The following is an 8,204-nucleotide window of genomic DNA, read 5'->3' on the forward strand; positions in this document are numbered from 1 at the left end:
GTGGCCTCTCTGCTCCCCACAAGAGGAAAGGCAGTTGGTCTTGCTACACCAAATCAGATATCAAATAATATATCTATCTATATTACCCACTGGTCATATTTATGTAATTAGACAGACCCACACATACATATCCGTCCTATAGAGAGAAGATGTCAACCTGCATTGGTAGAGGGATTATCCTCAGCTGGGAGTCCCCTATGCCAGCAGTTCTCAAAGTGTGGTCTTCAAACCCCTGGGCTTCCCCCAAGACCCTTTTAGGAAGTTCACAAGGACAAAATTGTTTTGATAAAATACTAAAATATCATTTGCTTATTAAAATACTCCTCCATTTCCCAACTATATGTCTTTGTGAGACTGGGTTTTCTTTTTGTACTTCAGCAGAAATAATATATCACAACAGATTGAATGCAGAAGTAGACATGAGAATCCAATTGTTTCCTATTAAAGCAGTCATCAAAGATGTTTACAAAAATATATAAAACAAGTCCATTCTCACTAATTATTTTTAAATACTAGTTTTTCATCACAATGTTTTTATATGAATATGTAATGGGTTTATTATTGTTATTTTTAAATAAATTAATTTTTTTTTTAAGCAATCGGGGTTAAGTAACTTGCTTAAGGTTACATGACCAGGTGTTTCTGGGTGTGGTGCTAAGTGTCTGAGCTCAGATTCGATCCCCCAGGTCATCCTGACACATTACTTGCTGAGCCACCTGGCTGCCCCTATAAATTAATACTTTTAAAATTTACTAGTTTTAATTTTTAATATGGAAACCGCTAATAGGTATAACCCACATAAGCAAAAGCACTTAGAGATTCTCAATTTTAAGGAGTCTAACAGAATTCTGAAACCCAAAAGTTTAAGAACCACTGCCCTATACAATCACGGGTCAATTCTTTTTTTGGGGGGAGGGAACCAAAGACTCGATTTTCTCAAAATGGGGAGTTCTGAACTGGGGATGGAATCCGAGCTCAGACACTTAGCACCCACCAGAAACACCTGGCCGTGTAACCTTGAGCAAGTTACTTAACCCTGATTGCTTAAAAAAAAAATGGGGAGTTCTGGCCGAGGAATTCCCACTACTGGCCTCTGATCAACATAGAACCAAATGTTCTTGGAATCTTCTAGTCAGATAGATTTCTTAACCAAACAAGGGACAGAACATTATAGGAGATAAAATGGTTGATTTTGATAATTTACAATTGAAACCTTTTGTACAAAAAAAATCAAAGTCATTAAAATTATAAGAGAAACAGTTAACTATGAAAAGTCTTTGCCTGGGGCACTGAGGGTCTGAGGTGTTCCATATAGTAAAAGCCTAATAAATGCTTATTCAGTTAAATCGGAATTAGTATGGTATTGTAGGGAGAACACAGATCTAAGAGTCAGAAGACCTAGATTCAAATCCCAACTCAACTGCCTACTACCTGTGTGACTGCTCTGGGCCTCAGTTTCCCCATCTATTAAAAAAAAGGAATTTGATTAGATTTTTTCTAAGGTTTCTGCTACCCTTAAATCTATGCTCCCATAACACATAATAGGGACTCCAAAATGCTAGATGAATTGGCTGGATTTTCTCCCAATCAAATGGAGCAAAGAGACAATGAAGCAAGTGTTCTATCAATGTCAAAAGGTCAGACATAGGCAGAAGACCCTCACCAAACCTAGCACTTGCTTCTTATTCCTTTCTCCCCCTCTTTCCTGTCCTTTTCCTATATTTCACCAGTCTCTAAGATTCCTCAGGGAAGAATCTCTTCTAGGTGATTGCCTCTCTTTCCCCAAAGAGTTCTGTCTGCCTCTGCTTCTGTCTTTTCCTCCCCCTTCATTTATGGGCATAATACATTCATGGGCAGTGTGGCTAGGTGGCACAGTGAGTAAAAGCGCCAGCCTGTGAGTCGGGAGGACCCGAGTTTGGCTCCGGCCTCAGACACTTAACACCCACACAAAAATACTAGCCGTGTAACCTTGGGCAAGTTACTTAACCCCAATTGCCCTCCAAAAGGCAAAAATAAATAAATAAATAAATAAATTCATGGGCAACTCAAGACATCACCTACGTTATGTCCTTGGTCCTCTTCAAGAATGAAGGATCAACACCAGCAGCAGAATGAGATACCCTCCCTCTACTACCCCCTCCTCCACTTGAGAGTCAGGAAGACCAGAGTTCAAATCCTACTTCAGACACTTTACTAGGTGCATGACCCTGGGCAAATCACTTAATTTTTCTCAGCCTTAATTTCCTCTCTAAAAAATAAGGAAAAAGTAACACCCAATAATGTAACAAGGTTGTTGTGAGGATAAAATGAGATAACCTATGTAAAGTGCTTTGTAAACCTTAAATTTATATAAATATCTGTTATTACTTACTGTAGTCATACTCTACAGATGACCGTGGGCCTTTAAAGGTTTTTGGAATGGTTCTTGTCTAGAGTGACTTGTCTAGAGTCACACAACTAGCAAGCAATAGAGGTCAAATATGAATTCAGGTCTTCCTCCAGGCCCAGTACTCTAATCACTTTGGATTGGGTGATTAAAAAAAAAAAAAGAAAGCTCTAAATAAGGATCTGACAATTGACTATGCCGGCCCCTGAAAACCAGCCCACCTGGCTTCGGTGGCATCGATCATTCCACAGTTGACCACTAGTTAATGATTCTTTTCATCCACAGTAATTTATGAATACATTTATAAAAACACAGAGGAGCTGCAATCTTAATCACCCTATAGATCTTTTGTGACCCTACATACCTCTGAAGTGTCCAAATGTAAGTAAAGAAATATCATAGGATTTAAAGGTGGAAGGTACCTTCAGGATCATCTCAACCATGGGGTCTTTAGGTATGGTCTGTGGACTCCTAAAAGTCGCCCCCCCTTTCATGGGGTCCATGAAGTAAAAATTATTTTTTAAATAGTACTAAGTGTTATCTATTAAAATATTCCTCTTTTGTAATCGCATATATGTATGAGGCCAGATTTTCTTCATATATCTAAACCAAAACAATCTATCACAACAGGCTGAACGCAGAAGTTGATGGGAAAATCCATCAGTCTTCCATCACGCTAGACATTAAAGATATTTTCAAAACTATGTGAAGCAATAGCAACCACTCTTCTCAATGATTTCTTTTTGTTTTTGGAAAATATAGTTACTTTCCATTAAAATGCTATTTTAACATTGGTTTATTATTTTAAATGAATATTTTATAGATTCTATCAGTGTTAATTTCTGATAGGATAACTATTGATCAATAATACCCACCTAAACAAAAGCTCCTAAAGGAGCATAAAGTTTAAGAGGGTTTCTGAGACCAAAAAGTTTGAGAACCACTGATTTAGGCTAACTTCGTCATTTTGTATATGAGGAAAGTAAGGCCCAAAGGGGTTAAGTGACTTTTCCAGGATCACACAGGTGGCAAACATGAGAGGTAGTATTTAAACCCAGATTCTCTGATGGCAAGTTCAGTGTACTTTCCACCATACTGTAAAGACTTTAAATTTATGACTCTTTCTCCCTATCCTTTACTGTTAGTGTTTTATCCTTCTCTAAATTTCAGATTCAGTCCTTTTTCAGTCATGTCCTACTCTTGGCAAAGATACTGGAGTAGTTTGTCATTTCCTTCTCCAGTTCATTTTACAGATGAAGAAACTGAGGCAGACAGGGTTAAGTGACTTGCCCAGGGTCACATAGATAGGAAATACTGAGACCAGATTTGAACTCAGGAAGATGAGTCTTCCTGACTCTAAAGAAGTTCCCAAACTAATTTGGTCTACTGCCCCCTTTTTTTTTTTAATTACTCTATTGCCCCCTGGAAATCTTTCTTTAATCTCTTAATGTTTTTTAAAAAAATAATTGCATTATTTCAAAAAAATATATATTTCAATTGATACATCTTAAATTGAATTATTTATTGTAAATTTGTGGTTTTTTTCCTGCACTGAAATTTTGATGACACAGTATTGCATCATGTAACTTATAGTATTGTATTGTAAGTAAGTCATTACATGCACATATTCCTGTCCATGTATGCTGGACTTCCCTACAATGTGACAGGCTCACCTGCCAACACCTGCTTGTTAAGACCTGTTGGCAGACTGGACCACTAATCTGTTATAACTTGCATTTTGTGTGTTTATTTGGAAAATAATGTGATCACTATGACTTTAACTCTGTTGTACAATAGATGAAACATGTACAGTTTTTCAAAATTTTCTTATCTTTTTTTCTTATGCTTCCACCACCCCCTTACTTTTATTCAATGCCCCCCAATTGCATCTGAGGCTACTACCTCCCCCCCCCCATCATTCCAGCGGGACTCCCCCTCCCCCTCCCAAGGGGTGGTATCGCCCAGTTTGGGAGCCTCTGTAAGCCCAGGGCTATATCCACTGGGCCCGCTAGTGGCCCTTTCTAAATTAACTTGTCTTTAATTATTTGTATAAATGTCATACCCCACTACCCTTCCCCAATATACTTTTGTGAAGCTTAAATAGTCACTTAACCTCTGTCTTTTGCTTAAACTATGAAAGGAGAGGATTGGATTAGGTGAATTCTAAAGTAGTTTCCTGCTCTAACTCTGCACATCCTTTATCCATAAGCTTCCTGGGGGAAAGGACTTTTTCCTTCCAGTCTTTGTATTCCCAGAGCCTGGCTCAGTACTTTGCAAATAGTGGACCCTTAATAAATGCCTATTGACCTGAACTGAATGAAAGACTGCTCCACCATGGCCCAAAGTGACCAGCCTCTCCCCATTTTCAATAAGGGCACAAGAGAAAGTTCCACCCAAGAAAGAACTTCCCAGTGGGAAGGGGCGACTGTAAGGAATGTCTGTGCTGTCTCTTTCACTAGGCTGGATGAGTGGGATTCTCTTTGGAGGAAGACAAATGAGCCAATTCTTAGGTTCAATGACTGTAGAAGGGAACCCCCCCTCATTTTACAGAAGAGGTAACTGAGGTTCTTGGAGTTGACTTGAAATCTTCAGACTCAAAGTTTCTTCGATGACAGGAATTCATAACAGAGCCCCAATACTGCTGACATGCAGGATGCATTGGCCCTTCTAATAGAAATGCTTGGTCCTTGGGGCAAGAGGGGGCAGTAGTAGAGTGGAAGTAGATTGGAAGGGGGGGGATCTGAATCCTCCCCCCACGCACACACCATCCACCATCCTATCCTGGCTGAATAGTCAGGAAATGAAGTGTAGCTCCTCCAGCCTCAAGCTCATTAAATCCCTGTTAATACATCATTCCAGCCTCCCTGGCTGACAAATACCCAATCCTAGAGCAAATGACCCTTAATCATCTGATGGGAGGGGGCAGGGGCAGCTTTAGCGTCAGCCTCTGCCTGCCCATCTCGAGGGACAGCTTGGAGAAACAAAGGTGGCCATGGTAAGGGGTCTAGGGAAATCAGCCAATACAGAGAACTCATGGCAAGTCCATACTTTGTATAGGTTTCGAGTACATGTTGAGGCTTTTGATCATTCTGTCGATCAAGTCCAAAGCAATGGACTGAAGCATGATGACGTCTTGCATTTGTGGGTGCATTTTCCCAAGGGCATTCACACATATCGCACACAGACAAGGAGAGCCTTTGAACTGAGCTCCAATGAGATTAGACAGTCTAGCACTCTGTGAGTGCGTTTGCCTATTTCTGGTTCAGTGTTCATGTTTCAGCATCTGTATGTTTCTGTTTGAGATCAAATGGAATAACACGGGTAAAGTAACTGTCAAACCTTAAAGCACTACATCAATTATAACTATTATATGTGACTATATTATTATGTGTCTGTTTGAGAATGTGCTATCTTTCATCATGTGGAAAACTGTAAAGGGTTAGTTCTGTGAATGTAAATAAGATAAAATGAAATCTACCTGGCGCTGGTAGTTTGTATAAAGGGTAAGAAGGGATTTGAATTAGTAGGGAAGGGAAGGAAGGAATGGGGAGAGAAGAAGGGAAAGAGGTGAAAAGGAGAGAGAAAAGTTGGAGAGGGGAAAAAAGAGAGTAGGTAAGAGAAGAGGGAGGAATGATAGAAGACAGTGAAGAAATAGAGAGGGAGGCAGTAAGAGAAGTGTGGCTGGAAGAGCCTTGAAAAGGGTGATCATTTTTCCTATGTCTACAATACTATTAGGTTAATGGGAGAGGGGAAAGAGAACTCCCAGCCAAAAGCAATCAGGGTGTTTTGGGGAGCTCTGCTGGGTTTGGGGGTGAAGATTATATTACCTAACTGAATGCATGAGTGGAACAGGGATACTCTAACTTTGGAGCAAAGTCTGACTTCTCTATCAGATGATGTACCAAACTGGACTCTCTAAGACATTCAGTAATTCAATTTAATTCCATGAACAATTTATTAAATCCCTACTGTTTACATGGCATTCAGAGCAATCAAATAAAGATTATATTAAGTACCTATCTTGAGCAGGGCACTGTTTTGAGTGCTAAAGGGATACAAAATTTACACAGTCCATCCTTGCCTTTAGGGAGATTATAGTCTAGTGGAGGATGTGACATGTAAAATAACTATGACATAACAAGTGTATTAGAGACAAGCAAACAGAATTTTATGGGAGGTACAGAGCTGAAGGCTGGAGGGGCTGGGGAGAAGGTCAGTCTAGGTTGCATAGAGAAGATGGCATTTGAGTTGGGCTTTAAAGGATAAGTAAGAATTTACTAGGCATTCTAGGTAGAGTGCGGTGATAAATTTTCACTTTTTTTTTTTTTTATCCACCTCAGTTTGGCTGGAACTTGGAGTGTGTGAATGCTTACTCCAGGATTGTGCTGAGGACCTTCAAAGAGAGTCTGGGTTTGAACTTTACCCAGGCTAAGAAAGGGAATTCTTGCTGACTTCTGAGTGGAAGAGACTGTGACCAGAGCTATAGCTGTGAGATCTTGGGCCTTTCTCTGTCCAAGAGAATTTTCTAAGAATAGACTGCTGGTCTACATCTGTGAGGAGAGCTTTTATACCAGGCTGATGAAAAATGTTTTCCTATATTCCCCTCACACTCCTCTCCCCCTCCCCCACATTGAGGGCCTTGAACTAGAAGATGTGTAAGATACTTTTCAGTCTTAAGCAGAAGACTGGTAAGAAGCCTTAGGTCAGGAAGCTACACCCTCCTTCCTGAAGGTCCCTCTTCCTTCTTTGACCATCTCAGCCCACAGTGATCTTTCCTTCCTAGGACCTCACCATTCACTTCTATTCCTGCTCAAGGTATATACTTACTACCTCATGACATCTCCTGTATTGCTGTTTAGTTTAAAGCTTGTTAATTTTGCTTTGTTGTGCAGTGGAAAGAATATTGGAGTTGGAGTTATAAGACCTGGATGCTCCCTTACTTGCTAACTATGTGACCTCAGTCAGGCATGTCACTTGGCCTTTCTCTGCCTCAATTTCTTCATCTTATAAAACGGGGGTAAAAAATCCAGTTCCTTGTGAGAACCAAATGAAAAAGTTAAATAGATAGACAGATATGCAAAAGGGCTGTGGAACCACAAAATGGGATACAAATGTAGTCTATTACTATCGTATTAGCATTTAATAAATATTTATTGAATGAGTAATCAAGGGAAGAAGGCTAGCCTTTCCGTAGAAAATAGTTGCATTCGCTCACGTTGAGTGGAGGTACAGAAGGAGTGCTTTAGTACGGAATGGGGTTTTCGGATTTCCATTTCATCACCTGACCCTTTGCCCCCACTCCACCCCAGGAAGCCTGCTCAGATCCCAGCAGGCCTTGGGCAGGAGGTCCACAGGGAAAACCCAGTGGCCTGGGATCAGCCACACCCTACCCACTCCTGCCTAGCCCTGTGCACAGGGGTCACCTCTCGGCTGTTTCTTGGCCTTTTCCCCTGATTTTGTTCCTATTTAAACGTTCCCCTTACTTTCTTGAGCTCTCTCCAACTCTCCCCTTCCTTGTCCCCCAATCTCTAGCTCCGAAGGCCCCAGATGGGAAGGGGGAGGGGAGAGAGGAAAAGGGAAGCCGCTGGGGCGCTCCTGGAGAGAGAAGCCAGGACAACTCTCCACGCACCATTGGCCACTCGCCTTCTTCCCCCCTTTCCTCGGGGCTAATTTATCTTAGAGGAGAAGGAGGGGGGAGGGAGGGAAGGGGGAGGGACAGGGAGAGCCCTGGGGAGGTGGGGGTGGGGGATAGAGGTTAGGAAAGGAGAGAAGAAAGGAGTATCGGAAAGGAAGAAGAGACTAAGGGGAGGGAGCAGAG

This window comes from Petaurus breviceps, unplaced genomic scaffold (genome assembly GCF_028583685.1).
Source record: "Petaurus breviceps papuanus isolate PSGF00001 unplaced genomic scaffold, PetGlider_PUasm1.0 191, whole genome shotgun sequence".
NCBI lineage: Eukaryota > Metazoa > Chordata > Mammalia > Diprotodontia > Petauridae > Petaurus > Petaurus breviceps.